The sequence below is a fragment of the Vulpes lagopus genome, chromosome 7 (assembly GCF_018345385.1).
Source record: "Vulpes lagopus strain Blue_001 chromosome 7, ASM1834538v1, whole genome shotgun sequence".
NCBI classification, from domain to species: Eukaryota; Metazoa; Chordata; class Mammalia; order Carnivora; family Canidae; genus Vulpes; species Vulpes lagopus.
This window is the reverse complement of record NC_054830.1, coordinates 124,271,767-124,290,246: the sequence shown is the minus strand read 5'-3', so window position 1 is coordinate 124,290,246 and position 18,480 is coordinate 124,271,767.

The following is an 18,480-nucleotide window of genomic DNA, read 5'->3' as shown; positions in this document are numbered from 1 at the left end:
AGGATGGACCCCATATTCTTGATTTTCATAACATTTTCCAGGTAATTCTGATGTTGATTGAAGTTTGATAATCACAGAGCTAGAGTATTCTTTGTTGGGGAGGTGTTAATACTCAGGTTTTAAAGTTCAAGGAAGGAAAGTCTAGATTGTTGTGGAATAGGAGTTCAGCAGAATCCTGAGGCTAGTGGGCCAAATATAGCATACATAAACTCTGGGGCCAAGATTATGTGCTGATTCTATATTTGTTCCTTCAAGTACTGATTTAGTTGATATACCTGCTTATGAAAGTTTGTCCAAAATGGAATTGGCCATCTTATAAAAGTTAACCATGACCAGTTAAGTCCAACAGCTTCATGACAGGCAACTGAGGAAACATGCATATGAATTTGGATTTAGGTAATATTAGTGTATAGAAAGAATAATAGAAAATGGTAGACAGGTGCAGAATCTTATTGGGATTTCTCTGTACTCTATGGCTACTGCTTTGAGATGTGCTAGCATTCTGTTGCAGGTGAGCTGTCATGTATGCTGCTGGTCTCTAAAATCAAGGGTGCTATCGTCTGACTAACAGAAGATAGATGCTATATTTTGGAAAGAAAATATTACAATTTTAATTTCTGTTTCAGTCTTCTAAAATATATGATTTGTGTGTATGAGTCATAAACTATAAATCAGTATATAATATCATAAATAAATATAGTTTGGAAAAATGAGAGACCATGTATAAGTACCTCTTAAAGCTATTGCTTGATGAAATCTAGCCAGTAGTGAAATAAATAATATATATGGTATTTTTGAAGTCATTTAAATGAAGAATGAACACCAAGTACCTCAGAAAATTGTGGTTGCCAACAGAAAGTGTCGTTTACCTTAAGAAAGACCATATTTACCCTACAACTAGTGTAGATTGGGATGTGGGAAGAATCATGATCATCATATTGCACAAGTCTGGGGAGAGTCATTGCTTTAAGATAAAATGTGAATGGTGTTTCCAGTAGTTAGACAATGAAGGCACTCAAAGTGGAAGGACTGGGAAGTGTAGAGGACAAAGTCCCTTATTACGTCTCATATCAGGTAGTCAACCAAAACTGCTTAAAATTGAAACATAAAATTGAAAGTACATAATGACTCTACACTGAATAATTTTTTGTATTCTTTAAAAACACTTAATTTTAACGTACTATCTTTTTCACAGAAATAATTGAAGTTTATTTAAATTCTTTAGTTTTTCATTCAGTTTTATTCTATTGAATTCAAGTGAAAAGAAATGAACATTTTACTTAACAATAGCATGCATTGTAAAACCCACTTTGCGATACTTATCTGTGAGTAATTGCTTGTGTTCTTTCATATTTTGCCGGAATTTTTAATAATGAGCATTTACCAAAAAGTTCATTAGTATTAAAAAAAATTTCAAAGCAAAGAATGTTCTTTTTTTGCACTGTGACTGGTCCTCCTCATGGCCCTATGTTTTCCCTTGCACAGCAAATGCAGTTCAGTTTTATTTTGCCAGTCAATGGATACTTTGTTATAAAGCCATGAAGTTAATCTTGTGTTCAGTTTTAAACACTGAGACTTGTTGTCAAGAATTTCTCTTCAGCTTAAATTTATAGAACTTCACATAACAAAAACAAAATGAGTGGGTAAAACAATCATTGCCATCTTCTTTCTAAGGGACTTTATTGAAGGAATAGGTTTTACATACACTCCCATATGAAAACTTCTCTGTCATTCAGGCCAACAAAGCACCACACATAAACACACACACACACACACACACACACACACACACACACACACACACTGAAGCTGAGTGCTTCAGCCCCTCGCCACTCCCCTGGGAGATCCCTGGAACCCACACCAAGCAAGGATGGAGGGACCAAGCAAGAGTCCTACACCCTCATGACTCCAAGTGATGACGGAGTCCAGGGTTGACTGAGGACTCCTGATGACAGCAACAACATTGTGGAAGGGACAGGGTTCTGTCATCCTTAGAGCTGTGGCTTGGGCATCTTATTTTTGTTCATTTGATTTTGAGTGCAGTATCAGAGTTTAGAGGGATTTTTGTCTCCTTGATTAATATGATTTTCCAGGTTGTTGCGTCCAGGATATAGTGGCAACAGCCTTAAACTTTGTTTCTGCTCCTATCCCAGAGCCCCTGGGGCATGGGGAGGGTCTGGCCACCCCTGCCCAGCCCCGCTGTCAAGGAAACTCCATCAGAAATTCAACTGGCTTCCAAATTGAAAAAAAAAAAAATGTACTTATGTACATTTTTATATGTACTTTTTTTTTTTAATACTTAAGAGATTTTATTCTAGTAGCTATAATTACAGTGCTTGTTTGTCGAAATGAAAACTGAAAACAAGTATACAAAACAGTTGATTACTAATCGTGTATTGAAAGCAGTAAGAGGTTCCACGACACCAAATAAACCAGTTCTGAGAACTTCCCCAAGATAAAGTTGAACAGCTCCAGCTTCTTCAGTGTTTATCAAAATACAAAAGAAAACAGTAGAGGTCGTTGTTTTTTGTTTTTTGTTTTTTTTTTTTTATTATTATTATTTTTTTTTTAATTAACTTTTATTGGTGTTTAATTTACCAACATACAGAAAAACACCCAGCAATTAGAAACGACAAATACCCACCATTTGCTTCAACGTGGATGGAACTGGAGGGTATTATGCTGAGTGAAATAAGTCAATCGGAGAAGGAGGTCGTTGTTTTGATGGCAAATCTGACCCTTGCAGGCTGAGGGAGTGAAAGCACATGTAGACCGGGGCTCCCGGGGCTCGGGGCTGAGGTGCTGGGATGACTGGCCTGCCCGCCCGCACTCCTGCTGGTGAGACCCCAGGCAGCCCAGAGGAAGCCAGTGCCCACACTGCCCCCAGGGAGTGTGGCCCCCCCCCACACACACACACCCCTTTTGACTCTACTAGTAGTTTTAGAAAAAAAATTATAGATGATATACGTGAATAAAAAGAATTTCAGATTTATGAGGGAAATAGTGACATCATGAATTTTCATTATCAATATTCAGTATGTCACACCCCCTTGAGGGAAAAGACCTATCTCAATTTATAAATAATATAAAAACAAGCTTGATTAAAGGTATGTGTCCTAATGTGGTGTCGGAAGTGCCATACTGGAGTGGATTTGTAAAAAAAACGAAAAGATGACCTCAGATCATTCGAGTAGAATGGGGAGATCTTTAGCTATACAGCTTCATCTCTAGCTATTGCTTTATTAGAATTGTGTATTAAGCTTATTTTTTTCCAATTTAAAAAATAATTGCTCATAGCAATTTTAAGGGAGGAAACAACCTGTCAGAAGAAGGGATACATCAGTAAAAATGATTATTTCATCCAAAGATAAATGTGACCAAAGAAGCAAAGACTTGAGGGAATTTAAATGCATTAAACATTTAATATGTGACTGAACCTTTTACTTCCTTGATTTGTTTCTATCTTTAAGCAACTGTATCTAATTTCCTTTTTCAAGATAAGTAAGTGGAGGCTCAAGGAGATGGCATAATTTGTCTAGGATTTGAAGACTAGTTCGGTGTAGACTCTAACTTGACATTTTCTAGAGCCCACCCAGAAACCAGCTCTGTACTAGTAGTCTTTAATCCTGGCTTCACATTACACTCCCCTAAGAAACTTTTTCAAAGTCTTGATGCCCATAGCAAGCCCACAGAGGTTCTGATTTGACTAGTCTGGATTGTAACACAAGTGTTGGTCACTCTTGAATAAATGTAGCTCTGAGACCCTAAGCCTTTGCCTGGGATCTAGATTATAAATACTTTACATTTGGTTGGTCTTTTCAGTTAAAATAAAGATGCTGAATGTTTTCATTTCTCATGTCAGATGTGTGAATTGCCCTGTCGAATTTTAATACAAGACATGAAAACCTGTGAGAGCATATTTTATTCTAGCCAACACATATCTTCATGGTACATATTCTCCACTTAGACTCAACGTCAAAATACACGTCTGACCTCAGCCCTACTCCACATATTTGGAGAGTAGGGAAAGTTTGCTGAAAGAACAGTTGTCAGATTTGCATTTTATTGAGATTTTTATAAAATTCCAGGTTTCAGCATTTTATTCACACCAACAAGGACTGGATCAATTCCGTTGAAGGGTTCTCCTCAAACAAGAATCCCAGGGAATGAAATAAAGGGAAACATCTGCCTGAGCCCAGAACAGCTTGTGCGTTGATTTTTGTCAGAAGAGCCAAACCCGAGGTTAATCAGCTCTGCCCTCACCAACAGATGTCACTGCAGTCAAGAGGAATTAACTCAGGTTATCAGGCTGCGGGCAGTGTAGTCAGATCAAGGTGCTAAAATTCAGTAACACAAAAACACAGATGTTGATGTTTTTCTTTTTCCTTACACACATGCCATTTTCACTGATTATCTTTCTTTTGCCACGTTTCTCCAATTTCCCATTCTCTTCCTCTGAGTTATTTCTGAAGAAATTAGCCTTGGTGTGGAAGAACAGTGGGAAGCAAAGGGTAATGGGTTATAGGTAACTTGGATATACTTACTGTTGGATTCATGTTTTTGGTGATCATCCTCTCTAAGGATGATTATAGTGATGTGGACTTTTCTAGGTGAACAGATTGTAGTATCTTATCAAGAAACTGGAAAGCAGCTAGACATCCTTCCTAGTTCAGGAAGCCATGAGTGGGGGATAAAAAGCTGAAAATAAATAAATTCCTGATTTAAAAAAAAAAAAAAAACAGGAAAAAGAGCAGAGGAGGAGATTTAAACAAAAAAATAAGAGGAAATGATGGTGAAATATATCTGACAGCTCAAAGTCCAGGCTAGTTTCCCACCACTGGGAAAAAATAGGAACCATCCCAGGAGCTGAAAACTTGGAAGGGCTCCTCAAGGGACAGGCATCTGGCCCCCCACTAGAAACGTCAGTCCAGTAGGAGAGGCTAATGTCCCACTCGCTTCCTGCCGGCATCAAGGCTTATTCTTGTCGAGGCCCAGGACTGGAAAACCCACAATAGTCTGTGAATATGAATCATATCTAGAAAATTTTATTTTGTCATCTCTTAGGATGTGAACCAATTGTACATGAAGGAATAGTTAGTTATCTTGGAACTCAAACTCTTTAGTTTTACAGCTGAACGAAGATGTTTAGAAGGACTTCTCGGAGCTTCTAGATCTTATTGTAAACCACATTTAAAAACAAACAAGCAACATATCCTTGGTCTGTCTCCTCCTTATATACTACTTTTCAGTGAAAGCAGCAGTATAAACTGTCTTGTTGCAATTTTTGGAAGTTGTTAAAGGGAACAATCATGCATCAAGAGCTATCAAACACTTTAAATGTCCACTAAAAAGTAGCAGAACAGCCTTCAAAAATATTTACTACTTACAGCAAGCAGAAAAGTCCTTTGTATCAAAGTATTTGCTTATGGGCTGAATCGTAGAAATCCAGGAGCCTGTGCCACCCTACATGAGGTAGAATTAGGAGATGTTTATTTCTATCTCAACAGGGATATTACACTTTGAGTTTCCATAATTTTTGTTAAGCAAATGAAACATAACAAATACTGTCTAAGCCTACTGTGACAGAAAGCAAGCAGTAGATGATTCTGAAAAGAAAAAAAAAAAGCTACTCTGACAATTATTGGCAGACAGTACCATTAAAGGGACATTACTAAGCTACTTCAGTCTCCAGTTGTATCTTGCATTAAATGAAGATAGCTAGATCATCATCATTTTGTGGTCAGGCATTTTAATACTTACCCTCAGGGCATTCAGGCATACGTTTTTTTTTTTAAAATCAAATATAATAAACATTTGCAATTTCAGAGATACACTGAACAATACTTTCTGAATCATCATTGTCTGTATTTGCAAACATACATATACACATACAGAGAATTTGGTAAAGCCTTGAGAATCTAAATTTCACGCATCAACTTTAGATTACCTGTGATAGCTATTCAGTGAGGTCCAATCATTTCCAAGCTGTCACACTACTTTTAAAGGAGAGCATCAGGAAATTGACAGAAAAATTAAAGTTTAGGTACCATGGTAATGGTCAACATACTGGAGATGGGGAAGGAAAAATGTAAAAAATCAGTTACTGACCTGCAATACATCTGTGAAAAATTGGAAGGAACAATGCCATAGTACGTAAGATGAGATAACAGATTATTGAACTATGTGAATCTCAATATGTGTGGACCCCAGGAAATTCATTGTATGCAGGAAGTGATCACAGCCTTTAAACAAATGGACTGGTGAGTGAAATGTCATAGTGCCATGTAACAAAACAGTGGATATCAGTCCTGTAATAAGCATATATTTATACTAAGCCAAGTCAGGCACTTAGATCCAACTATTAAATGGGACAAGTCTTTTATATTTCTCTAACATGGAGATAAGAATATGAACTCTGCATTGTGGCAGGTAACAAAACTGCACATAGGTGTGCGTATGTATGCTTTCTGTGTACGGTCTTTGCAAATGTTGCATAATATTAACTAGTGAAAAGTTATATCCTTTACTATATTTCGCTTTGACTGGTTAAACTTTTTGCTTTTGTAATTTTCTTATAGTTATGGCTTTTTCTTTCTTGTTTAATGTTTAAAGAAGTACCTTTAATGTTTCTTATAATGCTAGTTTAACAGTGATGAACTCCTTTAACTTTTGTTTGGGAAACTTCTTATCTCTTTTTCAGCTATAAATGATAATCCTCCCTGGTATGGTATTCTCAGTTGTAGATCTTGTGCTTGATCCTGTCCAAAGGTCAGCACCTGAAATATGTCATCTCACTCTATTTTGATCTGTGAAGTTTCTGCTGAAAAATTAGCCCATATCCTTATAGGATTTCTCTTATATATAAATACTTAATTCCCTCTTCCCCTTAAGATTTTCTTTTTATCTTTAATTTTTGATATGTAAATTATAATGTTTCTTGATATGGACCTCTTTGGGTTTGTCTTTTGTGGGTTCTCTGTACTTCCTGAGCCTGGATATATGTTTCCTTTCCCAGGATGGGGACGTTTTTAGCAATTAGTCCTTTCCATAAGTTTTCTGCCCCCTTCTCTCTCTGTTCCTTCTGAGACCCCTACAGTGTGAATGTTAGTATCCTCAATGTTGTTCCACAAGTCCTGTAACCTCTTCTCATTTTCTTTTCTTTTGAGGTTCACCCTCTATGACTTCCACTGCACTCTCTTCTAGGTTGCCCATCTGTTTTTCTGCAATCTCTAATCTGCTGTAGATTATCCTCAGGGCATTTTTAATTTCAGTTATTCTATTCTACTCTCACTGGTTCTTTTTCTATGTTTCTGCTGAAATTCTCATTGAATTCACCCACTCTTTGCTCAAGTCTGGTATCAGCAGGACTACAACTTTGAACTCTTCATCAGGTTCTTTATCTGTCTCCATTTTGTTCAGTTCTTCTGAGGTTTTATCCTGTTCTTCTGTAGAACATATTCTTCTGTCTCCTCACTTTGTTTGACTTGATGCATTTGTTTCCATGAATTAGGCAGAACTGTTACCTCTTCTAGTATTGAAGGAGTGGCCTGATATAGGAATGCCTCCTGTTGTGTGTGCCTGAAAACTTTGGGTGGCTGGCTGGAGCTAAGTGAGCATGGGCTGGGGGTCCTGGGCTGCCTTGTGCTAATGCCACTGTGGTAGGGCAACTGGAGCTGAAATTAGAGTGATCCAGGGCACTCTCTGCATGGGACACCCTGGTGGTTCAGCTGAAGCTAGTGCAGGCACAGACCAGGGGGCCACCCTGGGGAGAAGGTTGGTTGCTCATGTGGGCTAGGTGCCTTTGGCTTGCAGGCTCTACGAGGCCTGCCAGAATGCCTGGACTCTGTTCATATTTTCAATATCAGGGTGGAGACATAATGTAAACAATGGTGCTTGCCAGTGCCTCCAATCCTGTACAGAATTCTGGACGTTTCTCTACCATTTGGTGGGCATACTAGAATTACTAAATGGATTTTTACCATTAAAAATCTAATTGTCCTTTCAGCCACTGTTCTGTTCTGTTTTGTTTTGTTTTCCTTTTCTCCAGGGCAGGTGAATTTGTGTGAGGGTCCCTCAGTGATACTCCTCCCTAGTATAGGTTGTAGCATTAGGGTTGGGGTTCCTTCCCTTTTCTGTGTCATTTTCCAGTTTTAGTTTTGTACATGCTGTTTGGTCAGCTCTAAGTACTTTCTCAGGAGGAGTTGCTCTATATATATAGAGGTATAGATTTACTATGTCTTTAGAAAGAGGTGAGTTTAGGGTCTTTTTCTCTACCATCTTGATCTACCTCCTCCTATCTTCTCTTTGAATAATTTAGCCTGCCTTAGGCCTCACCACCCCAGCCAGCCTTCAGGCATCTCTGTATTCTGTAATTAATTTTTAATGGGAAGCAGTGTAGAAACATAAGCTATGGACTTAATGCCCGTGTTCTAACCCTGGGACCACCTGACTCTAAGCTCATTGACTCTGGATGTATTGCTTACTAAGTCTCAATTTTTCTCACCTATAAAATGGAGATAGCAACTCATATGGCTATTTTGGGAATTCAGTGTTCAGTGAGTACTTGAAACCTTGCCTCATATATGTATTTAGGTAAATATTGGATATTATAAATATTATTGGCTTTTGGAAAGTCCCACAGTCAAACTTCCAAAACTCCTGGACACATCAGCTACAGCCAGGTTGGCTGTAGATGGTTCAAGAAACATTAGGACATTTTCAGCCATGGTAGATGCCTGAAAACTTCCTTTAACTCCCTTCTCATCTAAGTTATATTTTCAGCTGCTCCCATGTCAAGGAATCCTGAAGAAAGTATTTTTTTCCCAAAGTCTTTATGAGGGCATTATTTGGTTTCCTAAGGAGTGCAATTACCTGAGTCCAATTTAGAATTTTTAAACAATAATTTTACTTGGAGCCCAGGCCTCTCTATATATGTATATTTATGAAGTAATACAAGAGATTATGATATGAAGTTGGATTAAAACACTGACTTATTGGGTACCTAGAATATGTTGCTTATGGTGAGTGGTAGGAGAAACAAATATAATCTTTCAGCACATTTCCTCAGTGAATCTTGTAGGTAAAAAGTCATAGAAAACAAACAAAATAGCAGCAATCAGAGTGATTTGAAAACTGCATAAAATTCTGTGAGAACTTAGAAGAAGATACAGCTGATTCTTTCTAAAATCTCAGAAGAAATAGTAAATACATTGTAAATGTTAAGTAATGATTGAGGAACAATTTTCAAGCAGATTGTGGAGAAGGGAGGATCTTCCAGACATAAATACAGAGAAAGATTATCCAATGACCTTTTCAAACAAAATCAAGCAATAAAATGTTGCAGACAGGTGTGTGTGTGTGTGTGTGTGTGTGTGTGAGAGAGAGACACTAATAGTTTATAGACAGATGAGTAATGCAATCATAGCGAAAACTGTCTACAATGTGGGGAATAAATTCAACTGAGGAAGGAAGAGAACAAGAGGCCATTGAAAAAATAGTTAAAACAGCCTGGATAAGACTAAACACTAATCTAGGATGGCAGCACTGAAAATGATAAAGAGAACAGATTTAAGGGATATGTCATAGTTAGAAAGAATATGGGGATGTGGCCTAATGACAGTGAGGATGTGATACTAACATAAAAAAAGAAGCTAAGTATGTTTATTAAGGAAGAGGCTGGATGACAGACTAAATACTGAGAGATTTTAGAAGGTTAGAAATTTTATTTATTTATTTTTTATTTGAGAGGTCAGAAGTTTGAGAAATAAGTCTGGATTTGTTATCTCAATCATGAGGAGTTTATTACCAGGACCAGGACCTATCTTTATAGCTTCAACCCTTTAGATGCAGAGTAACTTGAAGGAGGCAGAGATAAATTAACCTAAAAAGATTCTTCGAGATTTTATAGACCACCAGTCCATATGAGGCTGGCAATGTCTAATCAACACCTCAATCCAGAGAAGAAATCTTTCAAAAATAAATACATGGTACTGAAAAAAAGAAATATATTCGACTGAATGTCATAATAACTTCATTTAATTCCTGCACATTCTACCCATGACAGACTCACAATACTATAATAATTAATGCTGAGGGATGTCTGGGTGGCTAGTTGGTTAAACATCTGCATTCAGCTCAGGTCGTGACCTCAGGATTTTGGGATTGAGTCCCACATCAGACTCCCTGCTGAGCAAGGAGTCTGCTTCTCTCTCTGCCCCTCCCCTCAACTCGTGCTCGTTCCCTGTCCACACAAAAATAAATAAATAAAATCTTTTAAAAATCAGTTAATATTGCACTTTTGAAAAATGCAACAGAGTGAAACATGGAAAAGATAAATAAAATAATTTAACATATTAGAAACTTTTTTTTCAAATTATTTTTTTTAAGATTTTATTTACTTATTCATAGAGACACAGAGAGAGAGAGAGGCAGAGACACAGGCAGAGGGAGAAGCAGGCACCATGCAGAGAGCCTGACGTGGGACTTGATCCAGGGTCTCCAAGATCACGCCCTGGGCTGCAGGCGGTGCTAAACTGCTACGCCACCGGGGCCACCCAGAAAATTTTATATATATGTGTATGCTATTGGTATATATATATATTTGTGTGTGTGTGTGTGTGTGTGTATGTATTATTAGCACACAGACACACACAAAGGTTTTATATATATATATATATATATATATATATATATATTTCTATATATATATATATATTTCTTTATTTAAATTAGAGCTTTCTAATTATTTGGTATTTAACATTCAGAAAGGTCCTATTCAGGCGCAAACTACCTATTTTCTTATCAGGAAAGCTGAATTTCTTTCAGAAGGCCATGAAACAAAATGAACAAGAAAAATATGGGTGAGAAAATAAAGCTATTCACAATCACTTAGTTCAGCAGCTATAGTGTTTAGCCATGAGCTACAGGAGATCTCTTTAGAGCAAGTATTTTACCCCAAGTGCTAGCAGTATAATCTACTATAACACATTATTATTTGAGCACAGGTCAGCTACTATTGCTGTTTTACAGAGAGCTGAGGCTATAGGAAACTACTTGGAAGGGAGTATCTCTAGGTTCCAGAGGTTTGAGACCTATGGAAAAGATCTGGAGAGCCAACTTAGGATCCTGGGATTCCAGAAGACTGTTGTAAATAAATTAAAGCATATGCCATGGGTGTGAGAGCTGTTAGAAAACAAATAAGTGTAAGAATGGAAAGACGAGATCATAAAAAAAAAAAAAAACTTGCCTTATTCATAAAAGAATAAGCCTACAAATGGCCCTTCACTAAATGGACTTTATTATGTTTGCCTTTTAACTTGGACTTTATGGCTGAAATTATTCACTGCCATCACCTTCATAAGAACAGATGGTAGACTACTGGATAGTTAACTGCAGTAAAGGTGCTATACATTAGATCTCTAGAGCAAGCTTATCACTGAAGTTGATACCATTTGACTAACATCTCCCCATGTCTCTGACTTTCTAGTTCCTGGTGACCACAGTTACACTGTTTCTATGAATTTGGCTTTTCTGGTTTCCACCTGTAATCATACTGTATATTACTTGTCTTTCTCTATCTCACTTAACATAATGCCCTCTGGATTTATTCATGTTGTCATGCATGTCAAGATTTCCTTCTTTTTTGTGGCTAATATTCTATTGTATATACACCATATCTTTATCCATTCACCCAAGCAGAACCCTTTAGGTTGTTTCCCTATCTTGGCCATTGTGAATAATGTTTCGTTGGATATAGACCTGTATCAAAGAGAAAATATCTCTTTGAGATCCTGATTTCACTTCCTTGGGATATATGCCCATAAGTGGACTTGTTGGATCGTGTGGCCATTCTATTTTTACATAGATTTTAAATGTTCTTAGCACACATACATATGCACACAAAGGTAATTATGTGAGGTGATGAAAGTGTTTGCTAATCCTATTGCAGTAATCACTTTGCAGCATATACATGTATGACATCATCTTGCTCTATGCCTTTAACTCACATCCTGTTGTATGTCAATTGTATTTCAGTAAAGCTGGAAAAGGGAAAAAAGAACAACATATGGTATAAATAAAAAATTGTACTAAATATTCAATAACATTCAAGTAATTTGCTACAGAGAAGAGATTTTGAATGTGTAAGTATAAACTCTATATTTTTTTCCTGGTCTAACAAAGCTCATTATTTTCTTGTTTCAACAATGTGCTACCCACTGTCTTATGAAGAGCTTTTCTTTGTAAAATTTTAATCTGTTGATAATATATTTTCCTTGGACACTAGAAAATTTAAGGGAACAACTATAATTCTGCCATAATTGCAAGATACAGTAGTGTTGTCAAATGAAAGAAAAATACAGTCAATAATATTCCTGTGTAATCATAGTGGTCACTTAGAAAAATGAAAAAGTGGTCCAAGAAAATAATATACTTTTACAGCTTATACATATATAGTATTATGGCTTAATATTAATATTCATGAGAAGTTTTGTGATCTACATAAAGAGCACAAAAAATGCTAAAAGACATAATATAAACCTGAATAAATACAGATATCTAATATATTCCTGTTTGGTAGAAAGTCTTAAATATTTTTAAATGAATAATTATTCCTTTGTTAATTTAGGAATTTAGTGTATTTCAAAATAAAATTCCCCAAATATTCTGAAATATTGGTAACATAGGGATTTTTTTTGAGGCTCTCATTTGTGTAGAGTTTGGAGAGAAGGAAAGAAAGGAGAAATTCTAAGTCTGCTTGCCAATCGCAGGTTTTAAAATAAGAATGCAAAAGTAAATCTTTGTACTTGCTAGCTCGTGTTGACTGCAAAAATATTTTTGTTCCTAGTGTTACACTGAAAGTTTTCACATCTGTGACATACATAAAAAGTGAAATTTTTTTTTTGTATGGCAGTCTGAAGATAGTTGACAAGGCTTTTTATGGCAGAAAAGAAAAGGAAAACAAAAACAAACAAAAAGTCACACACAAAAAACTTATAAGCTCTCTCCGGGGCTGAAGGAATCAATAATGTGGCATACTTGTGACCTACATCCCATTTTCCAGGATGTACTGTTACACACCAGGTGAAAATCTCTGGTGAATGCTCTGGACCACCCTTGCCTGTCTTATGAAAATGACAGAATTTGTGGGAATAGATATATCATGAGTAATTAATATGGAGGACACAAAAAGAACTCTTGGAGTTATAGCTTATATCCCACCTGAATCACCCTCACATCATTTTCTACCTCTGGGGAAAATGAGACAAAATAGAATCAAGGGAGGAGAAAGAACCAACAGTTAGGAATTATCTATGTCATGGGAATGACATTTTTAATTAAAAAAAACATTTAAGTTATTTATAAACTTGTCTTACTTTCTTACTAGTAATAAAATCCTTCAGTGCTAGATCCATGAGGTAAATTGGTGTTGATCACATATGCTACATTACTAAATAAATGATAAAGATAAAGGAAGGTCGGGTAAGAGAAGAAAAAAATATGGAAGAGAGAGAAAAAATTAAAAACACTGAATAAGAGATAGGAAAGGGAACAAATGCAGTATTGTTACATGTCCCTGTCTTATTACAAAGTTATGTTAAGATTGATCAACAGGAAACGTGAATCCTATTTATTTACATATCTCCTCTTATTTAGCAGACAGCTCCTAGTCACATGGTAGCAACACAATAGTTACTCTATAAAAGAAGGTGTAGAAAATAAAAGGTTAATTTGGACTCTTTTGTTATAAGAGCCGTCCATTTTGTGATATGTAAGCCTACTGTCATGACTGAAATACAAGCTCAGAAATAGGTAGTTCACGTGCTTTGAAACCTGCTCTAAGTTATTGGTGGAGCAGCTACCTTCAATACTCCTTCAAGTCAATAGATACATTATGGATGAGTCCTTAGGTTTTTCTAGTGAAGCTGTCCCTGTCATTTTGTATCAATTCTCTGTTACTTAGCTCCTGCAGTGAATCCATACTAGCCAATATCAGTTTGATTTCAAAAGAGCTGATGGAGAACACACCAAGGGCTCTCACATATAAAAGAATGGAAGGCAAATTTGTTCTTGGCTGATAATGATTTTTTTTTGAAGAAAAGTAGGGGGAACTTGAATATAGTATATAATTGTGGGTTTACTTTTTTTCTCTTTTCCCTCTTTCTGAATTAGAGCATTTAACTCATTACCAGCTGTTGTTTTTTCTTTTATACCAAATATTTAATGTTCAGCATGGGTATATGAGTGGTGCTGACTAGGTGAAAATTACTAGTCAATATTTACTAGTGGGGAGAACCAAATAGTGAGTTTGAGAGTATAGAGTGGCAAATATGTAAAAATGTACTTAATGTGATTTTACATTGATTCTCGGATCAAAGATTCTTTACCTTTGTGAGTTTTGTGCGGATTCATCTGAAATGTTGTATAGTATACTTCCTTAATACAGTCATGGACTCAAGCATGTGTTTAAAAGATGCAAATAAAATACATAGATGTGGCAGTCCTGGGGCCTTGGAGAAGCTTAATGATAGTCTCTTATTTGGTATATGAATATTTGATTCATCTTTCAGTAGCTGAATCTTAACAATATTTTCATCTTCTGTTTAGAATCATGATGTAAAGACATAATTATGACCAAATAGATCTAGAGAACTCGAATCAGGAAGCTTGGGTTTATGAACTCTGCAAAATGGCTCACTCTTGGTGATCTAATATCATGTAAACATTCATCACTAGTATAAATGTAATCCTAAAAGATGTCTATACTTCCTTTGTATGCTAAATATCTTTATTTTGTATAGAATTAGGATTGCATTTGCTCCATCAGAGCTTTTCTACCTAATTTGGGAGGAGGATATTGGCAGAATCCCACTGAAGTATCAAGGAAATAATACAAAAAAAATACAGTGATGTCAGATAAGTGGAAAGTGGAAATATAAGTCAGATAAGTGGAAATATTGAAAACGGAATTGGCACATTCTAGGCGTCGAGGCTGTACATTTTGCATAGAAAGAAATACTGTAGTGAGCGTAGTCAGTGAACATCAATATGGTGATGAGTAATAAGCCCAGTTTGTGCAGCCTTGGTTTATGGGGGTGGTACTGAGCCACCTTCAACAAGGCTTGTACTTAGAGCTGTTTGGGATGAAAGCGATGATTGTTTTGAGCTGATGTGCTTCAACTTCATTAGGGGCAACAGCTTGCATTTGAGCAACAGATTTTTGTCTTTAATTGAATCAAACTGGCCTGAACTGGCTTGTTCCAACAGACTAACCCTACCGGCCCTGATCTGTGTGTGTCTCCATCTACTCCGTAGGTGGCAGTGCAAAATAAAGTATGATCACTTTATGTGCTCATTTTTTCCCCTTTTATTCACTCTCAGAAATCAAGTTTTTATTTCAATTAGTAAATATACAGTGTAATATTAGTTTCAGGGGGACAATATCTTGACTCAATGCTTCCACACAACAATTTTAGATGGCATATCCTAACTAAAGTCTAGCTTATGTTGTGGAAACCATTTGTTATTTAAAAGCAAGGGGTTCAATCCTACTGGTGGAATAATAGCCATTTAGGCAGCTTAGAAAGTGGTATTCACTCAGCCTCCTGCTACACCCATCCCCCGTCTCCTGTGAACTGACTATACACTTGTGCCGTAAGGACAGAGACTGAAGTGTCAAGATATTATCCATGACTTCCATATCATGATTTTATTTTTTTTCAAAGACTTTATTTATTCATGAGAGACACAGAGAGAGAGAGGCAGAGACATGGGCAGAGGGAAAAGCACACTGTCTGCAGGAAGCCCAATGTGGGACTTGATCCCAGGACCCTGAGATCATGACCTGAGCCAAAGGCAGACACTTGATCACTGAGCCAACCAGGTGCCCCCCATATCATGATTTTAATGTGGTTATGTTAAGACTTCTGGTGCCTAAGTGGTTATGTTAGACTTGGTTTTGAATCCCAATATCATCATATGCTATTTTGAGAAAATGAGTGGAATCCCGTGGGTCTGAGTTTCATCATCAATAAAACAACAATACTAATAAAAAGAGTACAGATCAAACAAGAATACTGAGATTTATCTTACAACATTGTTGTGAAGATTAACTGATAATCTGATTCAGAGTAAGTGCCAAAAGTTTTAGCACATGTATTCCTTCACCCCACAAGATTAATTAAATACCTCTTTTCCAAGCTTTGAGCCCCAAATGCAGTTATCATGGTGAACAACACATAGAGTATTTGTTATTTCCTCAAATTTTCATTCTGGTCCCTTTCACCCAGTTCCTCCATCTTTCTTTTCCCTCCTCTATTCTTCTGTGTTAATCGTCTGTATGAGACCAATGAGAAAACTGTTCAGAAATATTTCCCTCAGAAAGTAAGTCAATGAATTGAAAGCAAAGGATTTGATAAAACACTACTTCTGGTTAACCTGGTTTGGGTACTAAATTATTGGCACCCACCACTTAATGCCAGGATTTATAACCTCCCTAAATGTATTTCTGCACCTTTGTCAACATAGACTAAGTATCATTACTTTTGTGAATTTCCTGACTGGTACAGGCTAAGATAAAACAATTGCAAAAAAAAAATAAAAAAATAAAAAAACTCTTGTGGAATACTAGGTAAAATGTGACACAGGGTGTATTTTCCACTTCGTTGTGTTAAATGTATTAATAACTAAGAATAATACTACAAAACCATTGCACATACTTATTGTGCTAAGGACTTTTATCCCGTCACTTTCAGTTGCTTTTACATATCAATTTTTTAAATCCTTAGACCAACCGTAGGAGGTAAATAATTATTAGAGTGATAGATCACAGGTAAGAAAAATGGGTACTAAATTATTGGCACCCACCAATGAGAAACACTATAGGTTACTTCTATAATGAGACACACTATAGGTTACTTCTCCAAGTCCCAGATCTTTTAAGTGATAAGATCAGGATTCAACCATAGGTTATAGGACTTTCAAAAGGCCATTTGCTTCTCTGGTAAGGAAGGTTCAAGAAAAGCCATAAGCAAAAAAATAAATAAATAAATAAATAATAATAAAAATAAATAGATAAATAAATGAATAAATGAATAAATAAATAAATAAATAAATAAATAAATAAATGCCATAGGCAATGGTACAATCAGTTATTGCATTCCATACTCTATGTACATACCCACACCTTTCAAGACAATCCTATTTAGATATGAAATTGTATAAAGGTTGTAATTTTCACTTCAATTTAGTTTAGGAGATTGGGTACTCTTGGCCCATCCTAAAGTCTCTGTATTTTCTTTCTGAAAAGTCTTAATTTGGGCTTTTTCTTTTGGGTATGATTCTAATTAACTGTTGTCCTCAATCCCCCAGCATGTTAATTTGCTGTTGCTGCTATAACAGGCTACCACAAATTTAATGGCTTAAGATAATACCCATTTATTATCTTATGGTTCTGAAGGTCGGAAGTCCAATGTAAGTCTTCAGCCAGGCTAAAAATTGAAGTGTGGCATGCTGCATCCCTTCTGAAGATTCCAGGGAATAATCCATACTCTTGCCTTTCTCAGCTTCTTCTGGAGGCTTCCAGAATTCTGTGACTCATGGCTTTATCTGTCATCCACAAAGCCAGCAGTGCAGCCTACTCTCATTCTTCTCCCTGATTCTGGCCCTCCTGACTCCCTTTTATAAGGGCTTCTGCAAATAACTTGGCCCACTTGGGTAATCTAGGATAATCTCCTTGTCTTGGGATCCTTGATTTAAACACATCTGAAAAGCCTTTTGGCTATGTCGGGTAACCCATTCCCTGATTCTGGGGATCAGAAAGTTAACATCTTTGGGACCACCCTCAGCTTACCAGACCCAGTGTTCTGACCTGTTTAATCTGATATTTCAGTTATGATGTGATTGTTCTTAAGCAAAGCTCATTGAATGCAAAGAGGCCTTCAGTGATTCCAGCAACCGCTTTATCCCCAGTCACTTGTTCCTCAACTAATCTTGCTGACTGAGGTCTCTTTTGTAATTAAGACCATTCTGGTTAGAAACACCAGGGGTTATATTAAAAAATTCTTTCGCTCTATGAGAAGTGTTCATTATATAGGCCAAATCTATAAAAACTTTATTAGTCTCTTTTTTTCCAGTTTTACATAGAATGATAAATCTGCTACACACTCAACTCATTACATCTGAGGGCTGTAGTTCCTTTAAGTCACGACACACTCAGATGTTACAGAATTCATATTTTTTATAAAACTTAAACTTGGGCCTTCGAATTTCCCATGAAAGGCTGATTTCAGATGAAGTCAAAACTAAAACTGGTCCTTTGAACTGGGCACTCTGTGTGACAAAAATATGACAAATATCCAATTTCATTCTCAAAGCAGTGATCTGAATAATTTAAATTCCAACTACTTCTGTGACCCTATTTCCTACCTACCGCCCTTGCTGTTTCCCTGAGCAGCAGCTGCCCTGGCCTCCTTATGATACTTC